The 14,660-nt window shown below is 33.7% G+C and overlaps 1 protein-coding gene across 2 annotated transcripts in view; it reads right to left on the bottom strand.

Annotated features, from left to right (window-relative positions):
- The window catches only part of LOC143244171 (uncharacterized), a 47,360-nt gene extending 33,076 nt beyond the window's left edge, over positions 1-14,284 (bottom strand). Inside the window, exon 1 of one of the 2 annotated variants that reach the window (XM_076488367.1) lies at positions 14,034-14,284. The gene's annotated coding sequence lies outside the window, so the exon portion shown is untranslated. The remainder of the gene's footprint in view (positions 1-14,033) is intronic. The other variant, XM_076488387.1, reaches the window with a different exon arrangement.
- Positions 14,285-14,660: the final 376 nt, after the last annotated feature.

Here is a 14,660-nt window from a genome sequence, read left to right as displayed (position 1 = left end):
TATAAAATATACTGTTGTAAAAGTGGTGTTAGAACTACATCTGTATACAAAATATACAATTATAAAAGTAACGTTAGAACTACATCTGTATATAAAATATACTGTTGTAAAAGTGGTGTTAGAAGTACATCTGTATACAAAATATACTGTTGTAAAAGTGGTGTTAGAACTACATCTGTATATAAAATATACTGTTGTAAAAGTAACGTTAGAACTACATCTGTATATAAAATATACTGTTGTAAAAGTGGTGTTAGAACTACATCTGTATACAAAATATGCAATTATAAAAGTAACGCTAGAACTACATCTGTATATAAAATATACTGTTGTAAAAGTGGTGTTAGAAGTACATCTGTATATAAAATATACTGTTGTAAAAGTGGTGTTAGAACTACATCTGTATACAAAATATACTGTTGTAAAAGTGGTGTTAGAACTACATCTGTATATAAAATATACTGTTGTAAAAGTAACGTCAGAACTACATCTGTATATAAAATATACTGTTGTAAAAGTGGTGTTAGAACTACATCTGTATATAAAATATACTGTTGTAAAAGTAATGTTAGAACTACATCTGTATACAAAATATACTGTTGTGACAGTGGTGGTAGAACTACATCTGTATACAAAATATACTGTTGTAACAGTGGTGGTAGAACAGTCTTTATGTATAAAACATACCAGGCAGGTGGTACCACTGCCTAATTAGGGATGGCTTGGATTGTTCGTCGAATGGTATTATAAATATTTCTTCAACAGGTCATCAGAACTTTAGAGTACGATACAGTGTTTCCTTTTAAAACAATATCTATATAATGACATACGTTCTGAGAATGTCTGTAAACATCATAGTAAAAAGTTCTTGTTCTTCTTTTTTATTACATGTGAATTCAAAAACCAAAACAATAGTGTCAACCAGTTTCACCGAGATGACATACTTTCAAACGGAATATCCACTTTTCAAGTGTTGTTAACAACTAGCACTAATTTTTAAAAAATATAATTCCAGTGTGAACGATATTATAGTTACCTCTTGAAGTTAGCTTTCTAACAAAATTCTGGTGTTCCTTTAAAAATCTTAAGCACAAACTGAAATAGGAATTATCAGCCGATAAGAGATAAATAATAAATATTACATTTTGAACCGTATTGTATTTAAAACCTGTTTATAAACACAACCATTCTTTGTCTATTGAAACATTGTATAAAAAACAACATCAAGCAAACAACTAAATAAAAAACTTTTCAGAGAAGGAAATAAATGTTGGTATGACTAATATCATCTTCAAAATGAAAAATAAACTTTTCAAAAAGGAAGTAAATGTTGGTATGACTAATATCATCTTCAAAATGAAAAATAAACTTTTCAAAAAGGAAGTAAATGTTGGTATGACTAATACTATCTTTAAAATGAAAAAATAAACTTTACAAAAAAGGAAGTAAATGTTGGTATGGCTAATACCATCTTTAAAATGAAAAAATAAACTTTACAAAAAAGGAAGTAGATGTTGGTATGGCTTATACCATCTTTAAAATGAAAAAATAAACTTTACAAAAAAGGAAGTAAATGTAGGTATGGCTAATACCATATTTAAAATGAAAAATAAACTTTTCAAAAAGGGAAGTGAGTGTAGGTATCGCTAAGATCATCTTTAAAATGAAAAATAAAATAAACTTTACAAAAAAGGAAGTAAATGTAGATATGGCTAATTCCATCTTTCAAAAACGAATGGAAACAAAATAGTTGCCATATATGTAATGGTTAAATCGCAGTTGAACTGACTTTATTCTGTGTTTACCAGTTAACATTCTACAACACTGTACTGATGTTTACCAGTTAACATTCTACAACACTGTACTGATGTTTACCAGTTAACATTCTACAACACTGTACTGACACAAATGTCATCACAACATTAACTTTCTTTTTGTTTGTTTGTTTCCTTTCGAATTTCGCGCAAAGCTACACGAGGGATATCCACGCTAGCCGTCCCTAATTTAAGGCTGTAAGATTAGATGGAAGGCAGCTAATCATCACCACCCACCGCTAACTTTTGGCCGAGTCCAAAACCAACGAATAATGGGATTAATCGCAAATTATTATGCCCTCACGCTTGCAAGGACTAGCATGTTTGGTGTGATGGGGATTAGAACCCGCGACTCTCAGATTAAGCGCCCTAACCACCTGGCCATGGCGGATGTCTACTTCCTTTTCCAAAAAGTATTTGTTTTCTTGTTCAGATTCTACTTCCGTGGTTTTCAAATGAGGACAAAGGAAGGAAGTTTAAAAGCCAACGTATACAACGTGCTGCAAATGTATGCCTTTACTTCTGTATTTTAAACTTTTAGATCAAAAGACGTCCCCCCCCCGGTAGCCCAGCGGTGTGTTTGCGGACTCCACTAAAAACCGGGTTTCAATACTCGTGGTGAGCAGAGTATAGATAGCCCATCATGTAACTTTGTGCTTAATTCCAAGCACACAAAAAGATCAAAAGGCATACGGTTTTCCAACTGGAGAAGAAAACCTACCGTTTCGCTTCAGTTCTCTATAAATTCAGTCTTATACCTACAGAGTATATTGAAAATGTATGTTTATAATATATGGCATCATGCTTGTGCAGAACTCTGCACAGCTATATTTCTGGGTATTTTTCTGTTACACACCCGAAAATTGTGAGTTATTACTATAAGAATACAATACTCATTAATATATGTTTAGAAACTCATTATGAATATTTATTGTGCGACTAAATAGTATGTATGCACATTTATTAATATATATATATAAATTATTATTAATACGGGGTTTAACAGGCACGCCATTAAAATTGTACGGGTATAACAGAAATGTAATTATTTCTGGTACACTAACAAAGCCTATTAACAGATCTGAAAACCGAATGTATTTCAATTCTTCCATACATCATAATGATAGTCCAATTGTTTTTTGTTACTTCTTTGAATATATCAAAATTTAATAACAGGTAATCAAATGGGGTCAAGAAACGAGCACGGTTTACATTATATTCGGCAAGTTATAAATCTTTTTTAGTAAAACATGCTAAGAACTATTAGATAACTTAAAAGACTGGCCATACTTGACATAAACACTTAAACGAGCATTCCTTAGATGTGTTAAACAGTATTTATGTATTATAACTTGGTCAACTAGATGGAACTTATTCTGTATATTTCCGAAGACAAGAATAACTTTTGTTCAACACCTTCTCTACTCGGGTAAAGATTTCCATCCTTTTCACTTTCTGGACGCACCATATCACCAGACTATAATAACTTTCTGAACTGAGAATAAAACGATTATGGAGGTTAGCACTATGCATGCGCACGTCAGTTAGGAAATGAATGTCTTCAACATATCTCAGTTACAGAGAGCTGTTTCTTCAACACACCTTAGTTACAGAAAGCAGTGTCTTCAACACACCTTATTTATAGAAAACAGTGTCTTCGACACACCACAGATACAGAATGTTATGTCTTCAACACAGCTTAGTTACAGAAAGCAGTTTCTTCAACACAACTTAGTTACCAATAGCAGTGTCTTCAACACATCTTAGTCACATAAAGCAGTGTCTTCAACACACCTTAGTTACAGAAAGCAGTATCTCCAACACACCTAAGTTACAGAAAGCAGTGTATTTAACACACCTTAATTACAGAAAGCAGTGTCTTCAACACAACTTAGTAACAGAAAACAGTGTCTTCACAGCACCTTAGTTACAGAAAGCTGTGTCTTCAACACAACTTAGTTACCGATAGCAGTGTCTTCAACACATCTTTGTCACATAAAGCAGTGTCTTCAACACATCTTTGTCACATAAAGCAGTGTCTTCAACACACCTTACTTCAACACAACTTAGTTACAGATAGCAATTTTTAACACACCTGAGTTACAGAAAACAATGTCTTCAACACAACTTAGTTACAGAAAGATGTTACTTCACTACACATTAGTTATAGAAAGCAGTGTCTTCAACACAACTTACTTACAAAAGATGTGACTTCAACACAACTAAGTTACAGAAAGATGTGACTTCAACGCATCTTAGTTACAGAAAGATGTGACTTCACTAAACAACTTAGTTACAGAAAGATGTGACTTCAACGCATCTTAGTTACAGAAAGATGTGACTTCAACACAACTTAGTTACAGAAAGATGTGACTTCAACGCATCTTAGTTACAGAAAGATGTGACTTCACTACACATTAGTTATAGAAAGCAGTGTCTTCAACACAACTTAGTTACAGAGTGTTGTGTTTTCAACGCATCTTAGTGACAGAAAGCAGTGTCTTCAAAATGACACCATAAGAAAATTATGCTTCAAGAAAACGCTTACAGAATCATCTTTAAAAACATTTCAATGAAATTTGCAGATGAGGTTTGTAAGATTTATAATTTTGGTAAAGTAATATTATTTCCACTTCCTTTCATAGACCGTGAAATAGGCATCGTTTGACCATTGACATCTTTGGAAATATAGAAATCTCTGTGAAGTTTTAGCATCACTCATTGTATTCTTTGAAAAATCGATAAAAATGACTGAAACATTTAGAACTTAATGGCATATTTTATCAGTCGTAACAACACGGATAGACGTTGCGTGAATTGTCTGAAATTTTCATTCTCTGTTTATCAAGAGAATTTTCATTAACCGTCAGTCGTCAACATGCGTCAGCATTTTCCCAACAACAGAACGGTGTTCAAACCATTATCTGAATGTAACTAGTCGATATAATGTGTATCTTTTACAAGAATCCATAACATGAAGATAAACAGGTACTACTATTAATTCTGCTGTGAATTTTGTAAAAATGACAATGTGGATAAGGGCATTTCAGATCTTATAATTATGTTTTTGTCCACCACGGGTATCAAAACCCCGTTTCTAACGTTGTTAGTCCACAGATATGTCACTGTACACTGGACGGCTTTACTCTGTCAGTTAGCATTATATTTACGTATAAACGCGTCTGAATTACGAACAATCAAAGAAATATACTTGCTATATAAACTAGCCGATTACCTGTGGCGCCAGTGTATTAGATTCACGCGTGACGTATTCATGACGTCATATGTGCATGTGGATAATGGAGAAAAAGTTCTCCGTTACCGGAAGCGAAAAAATTGTGACTCCTATTGCAAATCTATATTCCCACAGGATGAAAATTTCGCGAAGTTGGGGGCTGGAAATTACGTAATAAAAAGTTTCTCCAGTATCATATAAGCAAGAGTTCCCTTATAATTATTATGTAAATACGAATAGGCGCCCGTCTGATATCTTGCCATTGCGATAACAATCGACTCGCAATTTGTACAAAACGACAGTGCTTTATGCCGTGACAAGCAAGTATTTTGAACTTGGTTCGGAGTTGCCGTAGCAGCCGAAATACTTGGCAGTCAACAGGTTAATGACAATGACACAAATCTGCACATGGCTGAAGTCTACAATCGTGAATTTGATTGAAGGCCTATTGTTAAATAATTATCGCGGTGGAAACTTCTGTAAAGACACAGGGTATCCAAATGACCCTCGCCGAACATTTCATCTAGCCCTTACGTTAACCCTGACTCTATTGTAGTGTACCTTGCACACGCGTCGTTAGATTCTTATTACGTGAATCACGAACGGTTTTAGGTTTTCGTTGAATAACGTATACAATTGCATACGTTGTCTTGTAGTGAATGCAGGGACTTCGATTACAGTATTTTTATCATATAATTAGCAATCGTTTAGAACGATTCATCATCGACTCTTACTCTAATACATGCTGTTTCTGTTCAACTGCGTTTCAAGAATTGAATTTCAAAATATTGTTTGGTCGTTTGATCGTGTACTGATAACGTTGTTAAATCCATGCTTAAGATATTTGTAGTGATAACGTCTCATTTAAAATGCATTTATTTTATTATTTTACCTTTTAAATAATGCTATCCTTTACAAGGTATTATCGACCACCACGCGTTTAAAACCACAGTTTAAAGTTTTAGGGTTCCAAAGTAGCTAATGACAAAAATATAGCTCTTTAAACAAATCCTATAACATGCTATACTTTCGTAGTACAATACAATGGAAGTTCCTTTCGCTGGTACAGTGGTAAGTCTATGGACTTATAACCCCAAAATTAGGGTTCCATTCCCCGTGATGGACTCAGCAGATAGCCCCACATGGTTTTGCTGTAAGAAAACACACCCATACAAGTAGCAAAAGTTGAGGTTATTATTAGTTCTCACAAACATAGATTTTGGTTTGTTTTTTGAATTTCGTGCAAAGCTACACGAGGGCTTTCTAACATTAGCCCTTAATTTATAAATGATATATTTCATGGAAAGCAACAAGTCAACACCACTCACAGCCATCTCCAGGTTTACTCTAATAGAATAGTGGGATTGACCGTAACAGGATAATGCAGATCACGTTTTATCCTTTTTTATGTTTGGTATTTTCAGTGTCACATTCCGGACATGATAACCACTTGTTCACGCCCGGCCCAATATTGTATTGAAAACAAATAAGGACAATATAAAAGTAATTAAATTGATGAATTAACAAAAAAGAAACCATAAAAATATATGGACCATAATAATTAATCCATACGGAACACGTAGGTAAGGCCTTTTACTGTATGTCTTAATAATAAAAATCATTTTTGCTGAAATGATCTAATCACGTAGGTAAGGCCTGTATGTCTTAATAATAAAAATTATTCTCGCTAAAATGATCTAATTCGTATGTACTTAAGAAACGTAGTAAGCAGAAAAGAAAGTGTATTTATTAAGATTTTGTAATTAATCAAGAATTATATTACACTATAAAATATATTTTGTAAACTTATCTGTGACTAATTTAAAAAAAAGACTTTATAAACAACAGAATAATTATAAGAAAATCATGTGTTGGAAGCTTTCAGGTAGTCTCTTGAGACAGATTTAGAAAGTCTCTAAACAAGTGTCAAATAATTAAAAGGATAGAATATTTAAAGAGATGTCATATTATTAAAATGATCGAATCTCTAGCAAGATGTTTCCTAGTGGTTGAGCGTTATGTTAAAAAGCTGATATTATTAGATACCAGCTTTCGAAACCAGTGGTAGGCGCAACAGATATAATAAATTATGTAGCTTCGTGGTTACCAACAAAGGAAAAAATAACTAGCGAGGCGAAAAATTATTACAATGGTTGAGTCTGTAAAGAGATGCTAAGTAAATTGCGTTTTGTCCTAAAATCAAGTTGAATTATCATGAAACGATCGGGATATTCCATATTTTCCGCTATATATACAGAGTAAACGTTGGTAAATTATGTCGATAAGAACAGAAGAGCGGGAATCTATAATCTCACACAGACTTTCATCGTAGTGTTCCATCTTAATCAGTTACCAGAAAGACATAAAACGCTATTTAACTTAAACATCATGAAACAAGTCAGAAGTAGGGGTGCCACCCAATGGCTCAGCGGTATTTTTGCGGACTTACAACGCTAAAACCGGGTTTCGATACCAGTGGTGGGCAGAGCACAGATAGCTCATTGTGTAGCTTTGTGCTTAATTCAAAACAATAACAACAATAGCAGAAGTATAGAAAATAAAAATGTAAGTAAACCAATAAAAACAGTCACGTATTATGTCTGTTTGTTTCGAATTTTGCGCAAAGGTACACGAGGGCTATCTGTGATAGTCGTCCCTAATTTAACAGTGTAAGACTACAGTGAAGGCAGCTAGTCATCACCACCAACCGCCAACTCTTGGGCAACTCTTTTACAAGCAATTAGTGGAATTGACCGTCACATTATAACGCTCCCATGACTGAAAGGGCGAGCATGTTTGGTGTGACGGGGATTCGATTCCGCGACCCTAAGATTACAAGTCAAGTGTCCAAACCACCTGGCCATGCTGTGCCTTTATTATATCTCCGCAAACGTTCTTCTCTTGTTTCGTCTTTGTCCAAACACTTTTCAATCAACCACCATTCCTTCTTTCATTAACTTGAAACTTGGAATAATTACATCTTGGTCCAATACGTCTAGACAACTTTGTTATTTTTTTATTCAGACCTTTTATATATTTTGCGTATTTGGTCTCCTTTACGGCCATATTTAATACAATCAAAGTGAAAATGGCACGTATATAAATTTTTATGCTCCCAATACAATGACACAAAAGAGACAGATGTGCCCATTTTGAGTCTTTCTAAGGGGCAGAATTCATTCATTTAAAAGCGTAATTTTGGGGTCAATTACTTGCCCGTATTTCGACTAATTTACATCGGATTTGGTACACAAATACTTTTCCTAAGGTGCCAAACACTGACTAACAGAAATGCTGGACTTGTCATCTTTACTAATTACACGGGGTCTAGAAGCCACCAAAACATAAATTTTGGAATGTTTCTTAATTTCTTCCTTGTACTTTTACATGGAAATTATTATAAAGATACTTCTTACAGATATCCCCTTAGATATACATATAAAAATGTTGTATATGCTCATTTTTTGGGTTAAAAGGTTAAATAAACCCATCATTTTAGGGGTTTTAGTCCATTTCTTGGTCTTGTTTCGGCCGGTTTACGTGATATTTAATATAAAGATATTATTTCCAGGTCATAAATAGAGATATAGCCAATTTTGTAATTTTATTTTTTGCTCATTTTTTTTTATCAAGGAAAGCACAGTTTTTTTAAAAAAACAATTCGTGTGTATGTCACACAACTTACAGTTACAAGAAATCAGCTCGTGTGTATGTCATACAACTTACAGTTACAAGAAATCAACTCGTGTGTGTCACACAACTTACAATTACAAGAAATCAACTCGTGTGTGTCACACAACTTACAATTACAAGAAATCAATTCGTGTGTATGTCACACAACTTACAATTACAAGAAATCTTCTTGCAGGTCCTAAGCAGTGATAAAGACAGTTTTCGAGTTTTCTGTTACCAAAATTGGCCGTATTGGAATTGCATGGCGGAGACATGTTGCATTCGCCTGTGTATGTTGGCCTATTTAATCTAACTAGTAACACGGTAGTTGAGAGTCAGCTTTAAGCTAAAGCAATTTTTAAACGATAAAATTACAAAACTATAACTAACGCACAAAAAAATGATTAAAAAAGGGAACATCAACCTGTTATAGGCTTTTCAAATTCAAGGTTACGAACATCTTATACATGGATTTCATGGGAAGCGGGCCCAGCATGGCCAGGTGGTTAAGGCGTTCGACTCGTAATATGAGGGTCGCAAGTTTAAGTCCCCGTCGCACTAAACTTGCTCGTCTTTTCAGCCGTAGGGGGTTATAATGTTACGGTCAATCCCACTATTCGTTGGTAAATGTTAGCCCAAGAGCTGGCAGTGGGTGGTGATGACTAGCTGTCTTCCCTCTGGTCTTACACTGCTAAATTAGGGACGGCTCGCGCAGATAGCTCTGGTGTAGCTTCGCGCGAAATTTAAGAAAAACAAAACAAAAAACACGGGAAGCGCTGTTCTACTTCTTATGCATTGATTCACTTATGTTCTTCTCTTACGATACTCAAACACATTACGAAAATAAACGAGTATCGTCGTATCATATATGGAAAGTGAAAGTACACTTGTACGATTATAAAACTTAGAAAACAAAGTGAAAATTGGTAAAAACGTTGACAGGACACTAGAACTGCTGAGGGAGTTGTTATGTAAATATATTCCCATGGAATGTTTAAACTCTTTTTTCTAAATTATATATCAAATTTCTCGTGAATCAATTACTTTTTAATAACAGCATCTTAATAGTAAGTAAGGTTGGTTTGAATTTCACACAAACCTGTTAGAGGGATGTTTGTGCAACCTGTCCCTAATTTAGCAAGCTATATCAGAGGGAAGACAGTCAACACCGCCCACAGTCTACTCCTTGGCTAATCTTGTACCAATAAATAGTGGGATTGACCTTCACATATTAACAAACATACAACTCTAAGGACAAGCATTTTCGGTGACAGGGATTGCGAGTCGCGAACCATAACCGTTGTTACATCTCAGGACAAATAATAAATGATACGAAATAGTGCAAAACAACACAAAAAACAACACCAAAATTACCATCAAATTTGTAATTATTTTGTGATTAGCCACACCAATTCACGTTGAGGTCAAAAATGTAATTTCCATAAAAAATAAGTGATTACATTAAAATTTAGGTCAATTCCTTTCAATAAACGATGTAACAAATAAAAACATGAAATTACTAGATGTGACGCAGTTTGTGGACCCAACCAATGGCGAACGATTACGTTTTACTGACTATTTAATTTCATTGTCATTGGACGATTGACAACATTGTTTTGTTTTTAATGGCAAAGTTATCTGTCTCTAATATCAGTTAGTAACTTGGTTAGATGATCCCATAATATTTAACATCAATGAGGGTCCCCATTAATTTTGTCCCCATTAATTTTGTGCTACGGGTCCCATGGGATTTATTTGCGACTCAGGTTGAAAGTCGATGAACAAAAACCAATTATTAATAAACATTACAAATAATTCGCTCCCGAGATACTCAGAACTAACTGTTAGTTTACATAAGGTGTAACTGATATTAACAGACTCGTGTAGAGCTGTTTTTAAACCTTTTTTGGATGGTATTCTAGAGTATTATTTTCGTAAATGTTTACATTCTGTACACGTTTCAAAGGGATCCTTTGTTCATTTCTAAGAAAAAGAAACAGCACCCTTTTGACAATTTATTTACTAGACTGTACAACCTATCGCTTCAATACAGCATGTGAAAATTAAATCAATATATATTCTAGTTATAGATATATAAAATTCGGATAGCATTATTTGTTAATGTCTTTATTATCTATTTCTATTCTGATTATTGAAAATCAATGTTAATTAGATGATATATTAGTTGTATAAGACATTATAGATAGAAATTAATAGAAATAGCATTCACTCCTGACTACAATTATATTACTGAGTCGTGCGTGGCATACTGGTCAGAAGGTCCAAGGTTGAAACCCGTATATGTCGCTGAAATCGCTTTACTCTTTTACCAGTGGACGCGCTATAAAAGTAGCAGTCATTTCCTATAGTTGAATAAGAGTAACAGATTAGACCGCAGATATTGGTTGGTTGCCTTTCTTGTTGTTTTCAGTTTGTATTGTATTTTCTTATAGCAAAGCCACAAAGGGCTATCTGCTCAGCCCACGGAGGGGAATCGAACCCCTGATTTTAGCGTTGTAAATCCGGAGACATACTGCTGTACTATCGGGGGGCTGTTGTTTTCAGATCTAAATCCTTAGTTTAAAACTGGTCCTATAACTCGCGTGCCTCCAAAGGAACTAAACAATAATATATGTAATTGTTTTGCACATGTGGATATATAAAGAAAGTACAGTTTAATCAATTAGAAATGAAATATCTTTATTGCGTTGAATGTAAGAAAAAATATTTTATTTCTCGCTAAACACACAGAGCTACACAAAGAGCTGTCTTCGCCCTGTAGATTGCAGGTCGTAAAATGGGATTTTAGTATTATAAGTTCACAGAGGTAAAAGTGAGACAGGGGTGAGGTGTGGTAGAGACAAAAAGTTACAAGACGCGAAATTTTGTACAAAATAACATAAACGATTAACTTACTGCTTGTTAAATATAATCGATAAGCAATAAATCATTTGTAATGAGACACCCTGAAAAATTAGACAACACCCAACTGTAGAGACCGAAATAAACAATACAAGCTCAGATTAGTTATTTCAGCTAAAACTATAAAGTACATAAAGTTGGATTTTCGATTCAGGATAACTAGGAGTAAAGAAAAAGTTAAAAATTCGTTTACGATTCATAATAATTTAATTTACGATTATCCAAGAAAGCAAAATTAATTAAAACTCTTTTACATTGATGGGAAACCAAGAAGAATAGTTCAGTTTATGGTTGATCAGGTACAAAGAAAAGCGAGTTAGAATTTAGCTTAGCTAAAGTGGGAACAAGTAAAAAACTAGTTATAATATAGTTTATTCATCAGAAATGAAGAAAAACGAATTAGAACTTAATTTACAATTGATCATGAACAAAGAAGAACAATCCAATATTACTATCCACACCTCACCCACGTAACATTTTGTATTGTATATTTTTAACTCATATATTATATTGTACATTTTAACTCTCATTTGGTATCGTATGTTTTTAACTCATATATTGTATTGTATATTTTAATTCCCATTTTGTATTGTATTTTTAATTCATATTTTGTATTGTATATTTTAACTCCCATTTTGTATTGCATATTTTAATTCCTATCTTGTATTGTATATTTTTAACTCATATATTGTATTGTATATTTTAACTCCCATTTTGTATTGTATTTTTAATTCATATTTTGTATTGTATATTTTAATTCCCTTTTGTATTGCATATTTTAATTCCTATCTTGTATTGTATATTTTAACTCCCATTTTGTATTGCATATTTTAATTCCTATCTTGTATTGTATATTTTTAACTCCTATTTTGCATTATATGTCTTTTAACTCTTATGATGTTTTATAAAATGCGAATGATTAAATATGAGTTTCACTAACGTAAGCTCATTTATTATTTTAGATAGGAAATTTTTTAGCTTTACATATTAACTGTTAACTTACGTTCAGTTCACTGTGGAAAGTAAACTTTTATGGCTTTCGCAGGAAGTAACTTTGAATACGGGTCTACTAGTTTATGAATTCTAATTTGAATTCACTGTAACCATTCTTCAAACAAAGGTTTGTTATAAAATATCTCTTTACAAAGAATACAACCAACTTTGACAAAGTAAAACCATCTAAGGTAATTAACATTTATCTATATTCAAATCAAATCGTAATTTTAAGATGAAAGCGTATAAGTGGCGAAACAAAACTTATATTTAAAGAAAATTATAACCAGAGCAAGTTTTTTAAGTTATTATTTGCTTAGTAATCTGATTGTATCTGAGGATATTTAATTACAAAAATAAAGTTTAGAATATTTAGTTTTTTTAACCAAGCTATATACACAATAAAATCAGAATAAATTCTTCCAAATAAAATCCCTCTTCAACATCCGATGTTCGATAACAGCAGATTAGAGATAATGCTTCAAGTCTCGCATAATTTTGATGGCTAACAAACTCTGAGGACGCAAACTCCCTCTGTGGTAGAACTCTGAAGTTTGGAAGAAGTGAGTCAAGTTTACAATGTGTGAGACAACACGTAACGTTCCCCGCTGTATGTGCGTTATAAGAGTCACAATCAATCTCTTAGCATGGAGGATAGATGGTAGGGTGCTTCTGAGCAGTTGCTTTTCCCTGGCCAGTAGTTCAAATTTACAACACATGTCAGAATACGGATTAGATATTTATGAAAGTTTTATTCGGAAATGTTTCATATGCGGTTAATCTTTGATGAAATTTTATTAACGATAATTATTTTTTAACTCTCATAAGATTATTGTGTTAAATTCAGTTTACAAATTGGCAAATAAGTTTCAAAAGACACGAGTTACAAGGGGTAAAACTGCAGAATTTATCTGAATCTCAAAACATGCTAACACCGTACGAATTTGTTGCTATAACCCGTTTTTACCAGGTATTTCATAAACGTTTATTAGATCTTTCGCTTTAGAATTATTGACACGTCCTTCAGTATTTTGTGTTTCTCTAATTTAAGGTGGTTATCTAAGCTGCTTACTGTTACTTAGATACGTCGCGGTAAAAAGACGGTATTAATCTTTAATCAAATATTCAGGGCGGGGCTGTGCAGTAGCTTTTATAGCACGTTTCTTTTCACTAGTTGTTGTTAGCTTCCAAAACGCTGCGTGAGCATTCTCGGCTGTTCTGACATTAAAAATACTCTCTGCTATTTACAGAGTTTTTTGAAGAAGTTGGCATATATGTGAGATTCATTTGCGACATGAAAATGAAACGTTGTCATGGAAACAAATTCGTGTTTCGTGGTAACCGTTCAGCGATCAAAATAGCATCTTTATATACCAACAGTTAGCAGGCAAGCTTACCTTTCTTCTCGTCCTATGCTTTTGTATCAAACCGATCTACAGTCTTCTGATGTTCTGTTGGTGAAAGCTTATGATGAACAAAATAGACCAAAACGAACTGTTAGCGTATTATCGTCTTACTTTTGAGTTCAAATAAATGAATCGGGAGTCTTCTTGTGAGAGATGCATGAAAGTCTACGTAGGAAAAACAAGCTACCAGTGACCCTCCTATCTCGCAAAGCCGTAACAGCCCACGTGATCTAATCGGTTGTTCTCATAGTTAAGCTAGGGGAGACGTAAAAGAGCAGTGTGTTACACGAGAATTTATGTTACGGCTACACAATACAAGTTCACGCAATGTACTTTTGTATTACCCGAAAACATAAATTATTTGTTCTGTAGTTAGTTTCTGTTAAACTAACCTACCTGAAAAACGATACTGAATGAAAACTATTTAATTGTCTTTGAATTTCGCACAAAGCTGCACGAGGGCTATCTGAGCTAACCGTCCCTAATTTAGCAGTGTAAGACTACATGGAAGGCAGCTAGTCATCATCATCCACCGTCAACACTCGGGCCATTCTTTTAACAATGAAAAGTGGAATTGAACGTCATATAATAACGCCCCCTCTGCTGAAAGGGCGAGCA

The sequence above is a fragment of the Tachypleus tridentatus genome, chromosome 1, assembly GCF_004210375.1.
Source record: "Tachypleus tridentatus isolate NWPU-2018 chromosome 1, ASM421037v1, whole genome shotgun sequence".
In the NCBI taxonomy this organism is placed as follows: Eukaryota; Metazoa; Arthropoda; class Merostomata; order Xiphosura; family Limulidae; genus Tachypleus; species Tachypleus tridentatus.
This window is presented reverse-complemented; position numbering and strand designations above follow the sequence as displayed.